Source organism: Dipodomys merriami, unplaced genomic scaffold (assembly GCF_024711535.1).
Source record: "Dipodomys merriami isolate MVZ:Mamm:240054 unplaced genomic scaffold, mDipMer1.0.p SCAF_5, whole genome shotgun sequence".
NCBI classification, from domain to species: Eukaryota; Metazoa; Chordata; class Mammalia; order Rodentia; family Heteromyidae; genus Dipodomys; species Dipodomys merriami.
Window position 1 is genome coordinate 64,713,042 of NW_027206068.1, and position 16,681 is coordinate 64,729,722.

The following is a 16,681-nucleotide window of genomic DNA, read 5'->3' on the forward strand; positions in this document are numbered from 1 at the left end:
TAGGACTTCAAATGTTAGTGAGCAACTGAGGCACTGCACTAGGCACTCCAGAGTGCACAACAGATGCTGATTAAAGAGGCAGTTGGGGAGATGAAGCACAGTTATGTTGGAAGCTCATTGGGTTGTGGGTTAGGAGGGTTCTTAGTTCACACTTGGACAGTCAGAAAAACTTCCTGGATGAAGGTCTGAGGGTCCCGATTAGACAATGCTCAGGGCAGATATGTGGCAAACCTGAAGAGAAGCAAAAACAATACACATTCAAGAGAATGAGGACCAAGTTTAATGTGACTAGAGCATGGAAACTACTAGATGAGTCTGGAAGATGGCCAAGATGCTACTGGTGAGATAACAAGGAGGTAGGTGATTAAAGGTTGGCCTTGTGAGTTCTTGTTAGAGAAGTTAACTTTATCCATTTATCAGTGCTTCATTCATGTACCATGTACACCAAGAGGCAATGTTGGGAATACAGCAGTGAAAACAATACACAGAACATGAGCTTCCATTTTCATAAAAGGTAGAGATAAGTCAATAAATAACAAATTAATAAATAATGTGATGATGCCTGCTGAGAATACCCCAAGGTCAGATAAGTAGTTCTAGGAGATAGTTCTCATTTCACGCCTCACTGATAGGGTGGCATGCCTCAGAGATCGGAGGAAGGACAGGAAGGAGTCTGGCATATAGGTACAGGGAGTGGGAGGTAGAGAGACGGGAGAGTGGTTTGCTGGTGGGGAGAGCATTCCAGAGAGAGGGAGTGGCACATGCAAAGGGCTTGAGCAGCAGTATGAATCTAGCTAGTGTAGAGGAAGGACAAGAGCAGTAAGGGATGGTTTAGCGGGGACAAGCCCACACTTACAGGGGATCCAAGGAGAGTTTCTTGGAGGCAGGTGACCTGGCCCTGTTTGTATAGTTGTAGCTGCAGCAGAAGTGCTTATCAAGGGTAGAGATTTGGGTCTGGGGAGGCACAGCAGAAAGCAGTTTATTACAGAAAATCAGGTAAGCAATGAAGATGACTTAAACAAATTCTAGTAGTGGTGTAGGCTACAAAATGGGGACCGAAGAGGAAGAAGAAGGTGAAGACCATTAAGAGGGTTTTTGCCTTGGTTCCAAAATATTTGTATCACAACTTGATACTAACTGAAGTTTTCACTCAGTAGCCTATATTTTGAGTTTAAAGAACTAAAGAACTCATGAAGGCAAATTCTGCTTTTCAATCTCAAAAGTGTAGCATGCAGAGAGAAAGATAAACAGAATGATATATAACTGAATACTGTTTGTACAAATTAAGATGCTTGCATGCAACATGATATTTAAAACTGGAAGAACGTGGCAATGGTGGCTCACTCCTGCCATCCCAGCTGCTCAGGAGGTGGTTTGAAGCCAGCCCAGGCAGACACACCTGGAAACACTTATCTCCAATTTTCCACCAAACAACAACAACACAAAGCTAGAAGTTGAGCTGTGGTAGAGCGCCAGACTTGAGCAAAAATGCTAGGGGACAGCCAGCGTGCCCAAGCCTCCAGTTCAATGCACAAGTCAAAACTTCACAATACGCAGAATTTAAAGGTATTTCTTTAAGATCAGTAAAATTAAAAATTTTAAAGGATTATAAAACTAAGTTTAAATTTTTATTTCTTGTTGACATCAATTGGTTGTACAAGGGGTTTCATTTGAACAAGTCCGTTTATGTATATGAGGCTTCTTGATCATAATTACCCCTCTGCTACTCTCTGCCCTCCCTTCTTCCTACCCCAAACAGATCTCCTCACGTTGCTTTATTCCATTTTCGCACGTGTATGTGAAATGTCACTTTGTCTGTATTTGCCCTCCCTCCCCATCCATATCTGTCTGCCCCTTGATACTAATGCCACATATTCTGTTTAAATGCATGTGAATTGTTTAAAGGAGTTGCATCATGGTGTTTTACACATGGACATATGTTACTTGGATTGATCATACGTGTATATGATCTTGTCTGGGTTTACATATACATTTATTTATCTTTTTAGGTCTAGCATACACACAGGAAAGAAAACATGGGTCCTTTGCCCTTCTGAGCCTGGCTCACTTCACCAAGTATGGTTTGCAAATCCCCCTCTCCCCACTTCCTGAAATGACATGATTTTATTCTTCCTTATGGCTAAATAATATTCTCTTGTGTATTTTTACCACATATTCTTGGTCCATCAGTAGTAGGGCATCTGGACTCTTTTTGTACTAGGGAATTGTGAATAATGTTTCAACAAACATGGGTGTGCAGTTAGCTCTGTAAATGCCCAAGAGTGGTATTGTTAAAATTGTTTTTTAGAAGCATTAGCAACTCCTAGCAATTAGTCTAGTTTAGGCCTCTGAGAAAGCAGGTTTGGGGCTAGAAATGTAGCTTAGTAGTAAAGCGATTGCCTAGCATGGGTTCAATTCCTCAGCACCACATAAAAGCCAGAAGAGGCACTGTGGCTCAAGTGGTAGAGTGCTAACCTTGAGCAAAAGAAGCTCAGGGACAGTGCCCAGTCCCTGAGTTCAAGCTCCAGGACTGGCAGAGAGAAACAGACAGACAGAGAGACAGAAAGAGAGAGACAGAGAGACAGAGAGACACAGACACAGAGAGACACAGAGACAGAGAGAGACAGAGACAGAGAAAGTTTTGAGATAGTTAGGCTGTAACAAAGTGGTAAAAGGTGGAAATCTGAACAAATCTTTATCCATGTCAGATAGTGTGTTGGTCTGTGACTGGCATCTTCAGGGCACTGAAGAGAGAGAAACAGAGTCTTGAAAACAGTTTCACAACTCTATTTAAAGTTTTGTTTTTACATCCCCGCACCCCACCCTCCCGGTGCAGCCTTTTCTAAAAGCCCATTCTGCTATTTAAGAAATACTTGTTTTCTCTCTCTGCACTCAGTGGAATTCCACCAATTTCTTTGGAATGACAAATACCAGAAAGAAGTTCTGTGGCTGCTGAAGCCAGTGCTCTTCAGTCTATCAAGGTTCACGTTCTCATAGAAAGAAAATTTGCAGTTGATTAATTCAAAGTTAAGAAAAAAAAACCTGGCAGTCAGAAAGTAACTTGGATTTTAATCATCAGTCGGTGTTGATCGTGGTAATCACTCATAGCTAAGTACCTCTTAGTTTACAAGATGTGTTTACATGTATTAATCTATTTCATCTTTGTATCAGCTCTGCCAGACAGTACTTTGACAAATGAAGAAAACTAAAACTCTGAGAGATTAATGATTTATACCAGTTGCTTAACTTGTAATCTCTAGTCTTTCTGTGTTCTGGAACTCTCTGTGATCTGAGGTCAAGTTCTTAACTTGTGTTTGTTTCTCATTGTAACATTTGCTCATTCACTTTATGGAGATGTCTAGAAGAAAAATGATGATAATGTGGATAAAATAAGTTCTAAGAAAAAGTACTAAATGAATAAATCATAGAAGGGGGAGGAAGAGAAACATTTACTCTTTTATTTTCTCTTTTTGTGTGTGTGTGTTAGTCTTAGGGCTTGAACTCAAAGCCTAAGAACTGTCCCTGAGGGACATTTTTGTCCAAGGCTGGCACTCTACTAGTTGAGCCATAGCTCCACTTCTGGATTTTTGGTGGTTAATTAGAGATAAGAGTCTCATGAACTTTCCTGCCCATACTGGCTTTAAATCATGATCCTCAGATCTCACCCTCCTAAATAGCTAGGATTAAGGCATGAGCCACTGGTGCCCAGCAATATTTTTTTTAGTTAAAATGTATTTGTAAGCATGTCTTGACAGTTCTGTAAACTGTCTTACATGAATGGAATATGGATCTTGTAATATCCAAATTGAATCTCCACCATCAGATATCTTCCCATAGGAAGAAATTTGTAAAAAGTCTAAAGCTAAATGACAGAACACTTTATCTATGGTATAAGGCTTTAGACCCTGGTGCAGAACAGTGATCTTGAACTTGTCCTGTCTCTGGCATCCATCTCTTCAGGGAAAGGGTAGGGAATAAGAGTGCTAGACTAGGAGAATTGCTGGAAACTCTTCTAATTATCAATGCCTAGAGTTAGAAGAATCTCAGAATTTGAGAATGAAATTAAGAAACCAAAATTCTCTTAAATTCATTCATTCCATAACCTTTTGTATAGTAGTCATTATGCCAGAGGCTGGAATACAGAGATTAGTAATTATCTACCTATGTATATGTATATATATACATATATATATGTCAATATCTGACTCAATATCATATTATCTATATCATCACTTATATCTCTATCTAGAAGATAATCACCTACTGTGAATAACCAATTTCTATTAAAATTTGAGAAATTCTTCATTCTACACAATAATTGAGAGACACTGTTTCTAAGAGAATGGATTTATACAGAATACCAGGAGATACCCCCTGAAAAATAATATAAAAATGTATCTAAGCAGCAGTGGTTCATGCCTATGATCTAAGCTACTCAAGAAACAGAAACCTAGATGATCATGGTTTGAAGTCAGCCGGGGCAAAAAAAAAATCTTCAAGAGTCTATCTCCAATCAACCAGCAAAAGGTGGGGCTGAAAGTGTGGCTCAAGCACCAGACATGAACAAGTCGTCTGAACAAGAGCTCAAAGTCCTAAGATTAAGTCCCAGGACCAGCATAAAGTATTAATGATAATAAGAAGAAGAAGAACGCATACATAAAAGATTTACAGTTTGAAACACGGCACTAGCAATGACAGGCAAAAAGAAGGGGTAGACATTTTAGAGCTTTAGAAAGAAGAATATGATAGTATTTCTCCAGTGTTGTTTTTAGAGAGAGTATAGCTAGAAATACCTCCAAGGAGTGATAGCTTTTCAGTACCAGAGATTGCAGAGTTGTCCCTCCAAATTGGCCAGCTTGTTGGGTTCTGGATCAAATATTTCCCTAGCCCTGCTTCTTTTTGTCCCGAAGGATGTCCCCACTGGTCAGGAGCTTTGGTTCAAATAAACGCCTGTGGCTCCTTGCATGACATAGCTTCTTCTGTTATTTAATTGGCACTGTGATTTCCACATTAAACTGTAGCCATGCTCATGGGTGTGTGGTACTGTTGCTATTATCATTGCTACCACCTCCCTGCCTTCTAGAAGAATCCCATGAACAGTCTCCAGAAGTCCATACATGGATAGTTCCATTTGCGGCATGGCCCATATCCCTGAGCATGTGAGAAGACTGTTTCTTTGGTTCCCTTCCCCCAACCACCTGCACCTCTTAATTAGGGTAGCACAATGAAACTCCAGGGTTTCTGGCTTACAATCAAATCCACACTCACCATTCAAGCATTGACTTGAACCCACAGTTTTGGTATTGAGTTTGTATGCAGCTGAACCTATTTGTATGCCGGTACTTGGTGGGAATGAGCTCAGGGCTGCACAATCTTGCTTTCCACTCAAGGCTGGAGTTCTGCCACTTGAGCCACACCTCCATTTCTAGCAGTATAGTGGTTAATTAGGAGTCTCATAAGTTTTCTCGCTCTAGATTTGAACTATGATCCTCAGATCTCAGCCTCCTGAGTAATCAGGATTACAGGCGTGAGCCACCAGCACCTTGTCACTCTCAGCTTTTGTTCAGTAATTATGGATAAAAGTCTCATAAACCTTTCTTTCTGAGCTAGGTTTGAACCATGATCCTCAGATCTCAGCCTCCTGAGTAGCTAGAATTATAGGCGTGAACCACCATCCTAGAAATTGTGGAGCTGAGCCAGTAGAAAGAGATGTAAATGAGTAGGATGTCTCTCCCAGGATAACATGAGATGGGTCCTTATTTTCTAAAGTTCTACATCTCTCTTGTTTACTATTATCATTAGAAACAAATTGAGTTGACAACATGTAACATTCAAGAAATATTTATTAGTTGCTAATTAATTGTCCATCACTCAACCCATGGTGAATTAACCAGATATTACTTAATTAATCTACTTAAGGAAATAGGCTAGATACATCTAAATACAAAATCAAATAACCCGAGTCAGCAAATGATGAAGAGAAAACGGTGGACTCTCACAGCACTTCCTGGATTATAGGTAGTCCAAGAAGGGCTATGAGATGAACACTGGGATTTGAGGGATGGTTTGGAAGAAGAAGAGGGCATCTGAGCTGGCGCTGTCAGCTGGAGAGGCTACAGGCAGGTGTGAAAGGGAAACAGCCAGACAGAAGTCATCACGACAGGAGGCGCAATTCATGATGGGGAAAATGGGGAGCCAAGCAGACCAGCATGATGGGAAAGAGAAAGGGTTACTACTGGGGATTATGAGTAACAAGCAGAAAGGTGATTCTAGATCACCCTAAAATGCCTAGCCAAGACCTCAATCAATTCATAAAAAAGATGATCTTGATTGTTTCTGGACATGCGTGTTAATTCTCAATGAAAGCAAAGGAACAGGGTTAAGTATACATATCATTTGTCTTTCTAGAAGAGGTAATTGTTGAAAACATGGGAAGAAAAATAAGGGTAAGAAAACCTCTAAGACAAAAATGACCTCTCCCTCTTTGATTGCCCAGAGTGACCTTTACTGGACATCATTTTATGAGAACACCTGGCCTGCTTTACAACTCTTATGTGATTCCATGTACAGATGCCAGCAAGTCCTTTTTCTGGAAAGGGCAGCTGTGTGTCTTACACAATAGCATTCCTCAGGCTGAGAAAGGCTTCGTTTGGAGAAGGTTGCATAAATGTTGGTTGCATGAATAAATAAATGAAAGAAATGAGCACTTCGTTCACAAAGCAGCTTCACATGTGAATTTTTTTTTTATCTTGCCTCCTGTTTTCAGGTGCATTGTGAAGTTAGCACATATAATTTGGTCTCTAAGGGAAAAATTGGGCCTGGATGCTAGGGGATTTCCCACATCTAGGGGAAAGAAAGCACAGATGGAAAAGACAAAGAGACCGAAGAGGTAGGATGTGAAAAACTACCAAAGACAAAAAGTGAACCAGACACAATGTTGACAATGAACTATACAACTTGTGGGTAGGGGAATGGGAGGGAAAAACAGAGGGAGAGTGAGGGAAGGGGTGACATTGTCCAAAAAGAAATGTACTCATTACCTGACTTACGTAACAGTAACCCCTCTGTACATTACCTTCATAATAACAATAACAAGAAAATTAACAATTAAAAGAAAAAGTGAAGCAGAAGGTCAGAGAATATGAAGTAGGGTTGAGACTCCAGGGACTTAGAGAGAAGCAAATACAAAGAGAGAGGACTCCAGGGACCAAGAAATGAGGTCAGGGAAGAAGAGAGGAAGAGTCTCCATCCTAAGTTAATCATGTTAGAGAAATATGACTAAAACACTAAAAAGAGTGAAGCTCCAATAGACAATTCTTTTCCCTCTGAGCCTTGATTATTGTTATAGACACAGAGACCAATAGGGCAGAAGGGAACCTCATTAAGAGGAAGCTGAATGGACCAAGGAAGGCCAGGAAGAGAGAGATGTAAAGCTGCAAAGGCATTTCTGTTGTTTCTAGATCATCTTCCTACCACCTCCTCTCCATTTCCTCTTGTTGCTTTTTTCCTTCCTCTTCCTCCTCTTGTTCCTTTTCTTCTTGGTCCTCCTTATTTTTCTCCTCTTCCTCCTCCTTCTTTCTTTTTCTTCTCCTCTTCTTCCCCTTTATCTTTATCTTTATCTCCTCCTCCTCTATCTATCATCTATCTATCTATCTATCTATCTATCTATCTATCTATCTATCTATCTATCTATCTATCTATCTATCTATCTATCTATCTAGGTCAGACTTGAGGCCTGAACTCTGGGCCTGTGCACTGTCCCTCAGTTCCTCAGCTCAAGGCTAGTGCTCTATCACTTGAGCCACAGTGCTACTTCCAGCTTTTTCTGCTTATGTGGTGCTGAGGAATCGAACCCAGGGCCTCATGCATGCAAAACAAGCACTCTATCACTGAGCCACCTTCCCAGCCCTATCTTTATATCTTTCTGCCATAAAATTATTGATTCGTGGTAAAAAACACATCCATGTTATACAGTTAGTTTGCTTGGTCTAGTAATTTTTATCCAATAATTGCCAGACTGGGCAATAATCTCTGAAAATGTTTCACTCTATCTCTCTGTCTCTGTCTCTGTCTCTCTCTCAATCTGAAAAATAGCCCCTCCTCACCCCCGCCAAGAGAAATAATAACTGCCTTCTTGCCTCTAATGACAATCTCTGAGGCCAAAGCTATAGAATCTCACCCCAAATTCATCAAATATTTTGAATGTTTTCTTATTAGCGTCCCTCACAAGTATGCCTGCAATGCAAAGCCAATTATGAGATGAACTCCCACCCCCTTTTTCCCCTCCCCAAAAGTGAGTGAAAGCTGTGTTTGCTGGTTAGAAGGTAAGGCTAGACACCACCACATGGTCTTGCTTGGGTTTCAGACAGCCTTCATGAAGCACAAACACGAAGGTGAAATATGCCCAGCTGGGTCAACACTTAAACACACAGCAAAGGGGTACCTCTTGCGACTCACCCTGGATTCCATTTTGCACACATACCACAGTTACTCCACCATAATAGCAGCTCTTTCAAGGAACACATGGGTCTATTTTCAGACTATAAAAGGCCAAGAGCCTAACACTAAGCCTGGTAGGTAATAGATACCAGATGGTGGCTGAGTTAATGAAAGAACCACCTAATGCAATAGCTAAGAAAAATCCAGTTATATCTGTGAGTGATGCAGATACCCATTGTAGCAATTTCTCATAGAGGAAACGTTTTCAGTACTCTCTGTGGGCTGGAAAGGGTGAAGACCCTAGTATAGGGAACTGCCATCTTGAATCTGATGTGGTTCTTTCTTACAGTTGCATATGTCCATAAATTATTTGTTCAAATGAAATCGTTCTGATTACTTTTTCAATTTTGTTGCTGTTTTTGTTCAATATTTGTTGAGATCTAGGTACATGTGGTTCATGCATTTTTAAAGCTGTTATGGAATATTCCACTGCATACCAGAGATCATATCGTCTCTCCCTGCTGACAGTTTTTATAATTTTGAACATAGTTTTCATTACTATAGACAATAATGGCCTCCTTTATATGGTTCTTTGCTAAACAACATGAGCATTTCCCAAAGGAATGTACCTAGATCTTGAATCCCTGGTAGAGAAAGCACAGGATGAATTCCACTCTACAAAGTGATTATACCAATTTATCTGAATTGTGTTAAGAATTTATTTCTGTACATCATCAGACTTTTTTTTTAATCTTTGCCAATCTGGTAGGAGTAAACTAGTGGCATTGTTATAGTGTGTATTTTCCTGATTACTGATGAAGTTAAATATAGTTTCATGACTCTCGGTTTTGTATTTTTTTCTAAATGGATTTCTTTATGCTATGTCTTTGTTGTTGTTGTTTAGTGGCACTGGAATTTGAACTCAGGGCTTTGGGCTTGTTAGGCAGTCATCCTATATCTATTTTTCAATGGTCTCTCTCTCTCTCTCTCTCTCTCTCTCTCTCTCTCTCTCTCTCTCTCTCGCTCTCTCTCTCTCCATGTCTCTCTTCCTCTTCCTCCCCCATTTGTTGATATTCAAGATTCTAATTTTTTTGTCTTGTCTAATAAAATTTTTCTCTTTGTCTTTTCACTCTCTGTGTTTTGATATGGATCTATTTTTTCTTATTTCTTACTTCATATGTGTAACTCTTCATTAGTATTTTCTTTTAAAAACACTCTTAAATTTGGCTGCCTACAACTACAAATGGTTATTTCTTCCTTCTTTCACAAGCAGCCTGGGTACTAGCTGCTCTGCCAGTCTTGGCAGGCTAACTGTCCCAGCTTAGTACTTTGTTGTCTTGTCTTCTCATTCTGGAAGCCAAGCTGAACAGCAGCCACTAAGTGGTGTATATTAGTTTCCTGTGCTGCTGTCACAAATTAACACAAACTGGGTGGCTTAAAGCCACAGCCATTTATTCTCTCACAGTTCTGGAGACCAGGAGTCCAAAGTGTCAACAGAATCATTGGCTTTTTCTGGAGGCCCTGAAGGGAAATCCACCCAGGCCTCTCAGCTTCTGGTAGCCACTGGCAACTCTTGACTTGGTACAGTTTTAGTGTACATTCTGACTCTGTCTTCACATTGTCTTCTCTTCAGGGTCTTGTCTGACTCAAGTCTCTCTTTCTTATGAGGACTTTTGTCATTGGATTAGAGTCCATGTGGATAATCCAGTAAACTCATCCTGAGATCCTGATTGCACCTGAAAAGTCTTGGTTTCTAAATTCATGTCCACAGACATGATTAGGCCACTATAATGATTATGTTGTAGCAAAGAGCAGACACACAGGGCAAGAGAACAAAAAACCCATGCCATACCTCATCATACTTCTACTGTGACACACCATCAGTTTTGGGCCCATTGCATCAGAGCAAATTACATGTGCATGACACCTGTTGCAAGCACTGCAAAGCTACTTGGCAAAGAAAGACAGGGTTTAATCCTGCTAAAACAGTTGGAGAGAACAATGAGAGGAGTGACAAGATCAAGATGCATTGTACTGGAAGAGCAGGGGCATCTCCAGTGGTAGAGCAGCAGTCCTGAGTGAAAAGGCCAAGTTAGAGCCGGAAACTCAGAGATCAGGTCCCATACCAGCATCAAAGATAAAGCATATTCACAAACTGATGTGTTGACTTGAAACCCCTTTGTACAGCTACTCAAATTTAATAATGAATGAACAAATAATTAATTAAATAATATTCAAATAATTAATAAATAATAAAAATAATTAATAAATAAAAGTACTTAATTAATTTAGTGTCAAAAAAAGAGGAAGTAAGCCAGGCACCAATGGCTTATACCTGTAACTCAAGCTACTCAGGAAGCTGAGATCTAAGTATCCCAGTTCAAAGTTAGCCCATGCAGGAAAGTAGTAGAGTGCCACCTTGAGCAATGTCAAGTAAGAGCAACAGCAGAAGGCCAAATTCAAGCCCTAGTACCAGCACACATATACACACACACACATACACACACACACACACACACACACACATACACACACACACACACAAGAAAGAAAGAAAGAAAGAAAGAAAGAAAGAAAGAAAGAAAGAAAGAAAGAAAGAAAGAAAGAAAGAAAGAAAGAAAGAAAGTGGAAGTAAGGAAATAAGGAAGGAAGGAAGGAAGGAAGGAAGGAAGGAAGGAAGGAAGGAAGGAAGGAAGGAAGGAAGGAAGGAAAGAAGGCATCTAGGATGTAACTCGGTGGCAAAGTGCTAGCCTAGCAGGTATAACACTCTGGGATTGATACCCAGTACACAGGAAAAAAGGAATAGAAGGAGGAGGAGAAGGAAGAGGAGGAGGAAGAAGGAAGAAGCAGCAACAAAAGCAGCAATCACCCATAATAGGAATCCAATCTCTCACAGCTGCATTATTTTAAAGTCAGATAATACTGTATGGTTCTCAACAGAAAGCAGCATCGTTCACTCTGCCTCTTTCCTGAACTGATCCCCCTCTTAGGGCTCTCAGCAACTTCTCAGTCTCCTTTCCCGGGGTCTAAACATTGAGATCTCAGATCCCACACATTTGCTCTTCCCTTTTTCTGTGTGTTCTCTAAGTCCTGGGGCTTAAACTCAGGGCCTGAGAACTGTCTCTGAGTTTCTTTTCTCAAGACTAATGTTCTACCACGTGAACCACTCCTCTACTTCTGGCTTGGCTTTTTTGAGTAGGTTATTAGAGATAAGACTCTCCCAGACTTCCCTGCCCATTCTGGCTTCTGTGATCCTCAGATCTCAGCTTCCTGAGTAGCCTAGGGTTGCTTTCTACTTTTTGTGCTCCCTCAGATTACTTTTCTGTGTTCTCACATATCATTGATAAAGTGGTGACTCTCAAATATGCAACACATACCTGGAGCCTTTCCCTCAACACCAGATTTGTGTATCATCCATTGGGAAATCTTATAGTCATTTTACCATTTCTGAAATGTGTTAAAGTGGGCACTGGTGGCTCAGGCCTGTAATCCTATCTACTGACAAAGCTAAAATCCAAAGAATTAAGGTCCCAGGCCAGCCCAGACAATAAATAAACAAATAAACATAGCCCAGCAAAAATCTGGACTGCTAGTGTGGCATGAGTAGTAGAATGTCATCACAATAAATTTATTTTATTTTATTTGTGGCTCAAGTGGTAGAGTGCCACTTTGAGCAAAGTCAAGTATACATACCTACATAAATAAAAATAAACACAACCCAGCAAAAATCTGGACTGCTAGTGTGTCTCAAGTAGTGGAATGCCATCTGAGCCAATAAGCTGAGCAAGCTTGAGGCCTTGAGTTTAAACTTCACTACCACCAAATAAATAAATAAATTCAAATTCAAAATTCAACAATCTCCTGGACCCCAACCTCTAATAACCTAGTCTAACCAACCTAGCACCTCTTACCTAAAGGAGGCAATAGCAACCTTCTATCCTACTTTTATAATCTTGCCATCTACTTTACACAGGACAGCCAGAGTGAGTTTTTCCCCTTTTTAACAAAAAACATTTTTACAACTTTCCATTTTCCCTAACACCAAACCCTAAGTCTTGATCATGGCTCTAAGGCTCTCACTGATCTGATCTAGCCCTAGAGAGTCCTTTTCCTTCAGCCTCTGCTGGTTCCTCATTTTATTCATGCCTCTATTGAAAAATTTCTTAAAAGAAGACTTATCTTGGCTATGGTGACTAGTGCTTACAGTGAACATGGTTGTGCTGGTGGCTTTACTCTATTCTGGTTTGTCAACTTTTGGGTAAATGCCCAGTAGTAGAATTGTTGGATCATAAGACAGTTCTATGATTAAAATTTTGAGGAACATCCACACTGCTTTCCTCAGTGGTTGAACAAGTTTACATTCCCACTAATAGTATATTACGGTTCCCTTTTGGCTGCATACTTACCAGCATCTGTTATCACTTGTTTTCTTGGTAATGGGGTGAGCCACCATAGCCAAGGAATGGAATCAGCCCAGATGCCTCTCAGTGGACAAATGGATCAAGAAAATGTGGTATATGTACACAGTGGAATTATACTCATCATTAGAAAAATGATACTATACCATTTGTGAAGAAATGGAGCCTTTTGGCTTTCTGACCAGCACCATGGTGGTCAGCAACCTTACAATAGGCAGCACAAAGGGAGCCAAGAAAAAAGTGGTTGATCCATTTTCTAAGAAAGATTGGTATGATGTGAAAGCACTGGCCATATTCAATGTAAGAAATATTGGGAAAACACTGGTCACAAGGACTCAAGGAAGCAAAATGCCTCTGATAGCCTCGAGGGTAGGGTGTTTGAAGTGAGCTTTGCTGATCTGAAGAATGATGAAGTCACATTTAGAAAATTCCAGCTAATTACTGAGGGTACTCAGGGCAAGAACTGCTGACCAACTTCTATGGCAAGGATCTCACCTGAGACAAAATGTGCTCCACAGTCAAAAAGTGGCAAACCATGACTGAAGCCCATGCTGATGTCAAGACTACAGGTGGTTATTTGCTTCATCTGTTCTATGTTGATTTTGGTTTTCCTAAAAAAACACAACAGTAAGATGCACAGGCTTCCTGTGCTCAGCATCAGCAGGTCCGCAGACAAATGATTTGAAAGAAGGCATTAACAAATTGATTCCAGTCAGCATTGAGAAAGACAAAGAAATGGCTTGCCAGTCTATTTATCCACTTCATGTAGATCTTTATTAGAAAAGTAAAAATGCTGAAGAAGCCCCAATTTGAATTGGGAAAATTCATTGCGCTTCATGGTGGAGGTGGTGGTTCTGGAAAAATCTACCGGGGATGAGACTGGTGCTCCAGTCAAGTGAGCTGATGGATATGAACCACCAGTCTAAGGCCTATTTGTGATGGTGAGAGAGAGAGAGAGAGAGAGAGAGAGAGAGAGAGAGAGAGAGAGAGAGAGAGAGAGAGAGAGAGAGAGAGAGAGAGAGAGAAAGAGAGAGAGAGAGAGATGAAAAGACCTGGAAACATTAAGTGAAGTGAGATGGGCCCAAAGAGACAAAGGATGCATGCTTTCCCTTATTTATGGAAGCTTGATTGAGCTTATAAACTTATAAGTAAATAGATTGGGTGGTATGCAAGTGTATACAAATGTATTAACTGAAATATGGTACAGTCAGAGGAGATCTCAAAGGGTGTAATTCCTTAGAAAAGAAAAATCAAAGATAAGCAACATAAAGAACCAAGAAGCAGTATTCAATGGGGAGGGGGGGGGTCAAGGGCAAAGGAGTAGATGAATGAAGAGGAGGAGATGGGGGAAATGCCATAAAAAACACAATATATCCTACAAAATTGAGAAGAGTAAGGAAAGGAATGGGTGAGGGAGGAATGGGTGAGAAATGACGAAGGGGTGACATTGATCAAGATACACTGAATTCATAAATGGCTTTGTTAAATGACAACTCCTTTGTACAACTACTTAAAGATAATACAACACATGCAAAACAATGTATCTGCTTCTCCCTAGTTCTACATCCCCTCCTAGTTTTTCTTTATATTTTTGGATTCGTTAACATATTTATTTGTTTCCTATCATCAGAATGCACAAAGTTCAGACCCTGGCACACATTAAAGATTCAATATATAACTTGTTCCATGAATAAAACAATGAACGAACGACTTTGTTATCTTATTTATTTCCATGTTCCCAAATAACTCCCAGTTCTGTTATTTATTAAACTTTCAATAGTAGACATTATCTGTTTGATTCCAACTGTGCAAAGTGCAGATTTAGCACTCTTACCCACGGGAGCCCAGTGAACATGTTCTTGCTTGTTATCCTTTGAATCTAATTACATCATTGTTTGGGTGAAATCAATGATTATGACTATGTGGGTGTTTCTCATTGTTGAACTACAGTCCAATGACTACTTTTCCTTTGATGCCCAAATGTTTTGTCTTTGTTTAAATTATCGCGACCTCAAACTGGCATTGACTTTTTCTATCATGAGTGTTTCCCCCAAGAATCCATCATCTATCTACAGGACTTTTCCTTAAAACACTCTCCTGAAAGGCCCCTGCTTAGTGTCTATGCTTTCTCATTTAGCCACACAGGTATTGCTCTGAGATCTTTCTTTCCTCATTACCATACAGCTACTTTCCATTTATCTTCTGGGTTTGCACCCTTGATTTCCTAACTCTGGTCTTCTTTCTTGATTTCTAGTTCAACTTTGTGTGTGTGTGTGTGTGTGTTGGTGTATACTAGCACTAGGGATTGAATTTAAAGCATCAAGCTACTGATTGGCTTGTTCTACCACTTGAGCCACAATCCACTTTTGGCTTTTTGCTGGTTAACTAGAGATAAGAGTCTCCCAGATTCATCTTCCCAAGCTGGCTTTGAACTGAGATTCTCAGATCTCAGCCTCCTGAGTAGCTAGGATTACAGGTGGTAGACACTAGCACTCAGCTCACACTTTGACATTTTTTCCTCTTTGGAGGGAGATAGAACATCAAGATCTTGATGACTTCTGAATGAAGTATGTTTGCCATAGTCTGCTTTCTCTTGATATATCTGAGTACCTGAGATGGAGTCAATGACAAAGAATAGAGGTTTATTTACATCCCAGTTCTGGAGAAGGGCAAGTCCAAGAGCACGACACTGGCATCTTCTGGTAAGAGCCTCCTGTGGTAGAGGGCATCACACAGCAAGACAGAGTAAGTGTTCCAGTTCTGTCTCTCTTCTTATAAGATCCACTAAATCCACCAGGAGGCTACCTTCATGAGATCAAAACCTAGCTACCTGTCAGCGTTCCCACCTAAGTGCTCCCTCAGATTACTTTTCTGTGTTCTCACAGAACACAGAACACAGTCCGTTAGCACAGGAATTTGGGGAGTAAATATCCAACATATGAACTTTTAGAGGACCCATTCTAATCACAGCCATGTTTCTCTTTGCTGTGCTCTTCTATGGTACTGGGTTAGAACTCAGAGCTTTGCACTTGCCAGACTCATATACTACCACTGACCTACAGCTCCAGCCACTCCAGCACAGTGGAATCTGGAAGCTGTGTCCCTTCATTTTAAGAAATCATATTTTATTATTTCTTTTTAAGAAGTCACTTCTATTTCTTCCACTCCTCTTTTTCAAGAATGCCAGGTGAGGAATAATTTTTACTAATTTTTTAATAGTTTTATTTTTCCTCACTTTTTCTCTCTCATCTTTTGCTTCCATTTTTCTATAGTTTGTTTCTAAACTTTATCTTTCCTTCCTTCCTTCCTTTCTTTTTCTTTTTTCTTTCCCTTCTTTCCTTCCTCTCTTACTTGCTCTCTGTTGTCTTTCTTTTACTCCTTCCTTCCTTCCTTCCTTCCTTCCTTCCTTCCTTCCTTCCTTCCTTCTTTCCCTCTTGGTTTGAGTATCTCTCTCAACCTTTTATGCTCAAGGCTGGCACATTACCACTTGAAGATACCTTCACTTCAAGCTTTATGTCTGTTAAATGGAAATAAGAGTCTCAATGTTTTTGCTTGGGTTGGCTTCAAACTCTGATCCTCAGATCTTAGCCTTCAAAGTAGCTAGGATTACAGGTGTGAGCCACTGGTGTCTGGCTTCTTCTATTAAAATTTTATATAAAGTTATGTCATAATATTTTTATTCACCAAAGTTATTTCCTATTCTCTGGAAGTTCCATTTATTTTTATAAATATATTTTTAGTTGACAATAATTGTGCATACAATATATGTATACAGATCAGGGTAATTATCGTAAATATTACCTAATTGATCCTATATTTGTGCT

At 40.0% G+C, this 16,681-nt stretch overlaps 1 protein-coding gene and 1 pseudogene across 1 annotated transcript in view; both read left to right on the plus strand.

The window, feature by feature from the left end:
* The window catches only part of Cald1 (caldesmon 1), a 220,704-nt gene that overhangs the window by 13,020 nt on the left and 191,003 nt on the right, over nt 1–16,681 (plus strand). The gene's annotated exons all lie outside the window — the stretch shown is intronic.
* LOC138810207 (small ribosomal subunit protein eS1 pseudogene) lies at nt 13,017–13,783 on the plus strand (annotated as a pseudogene).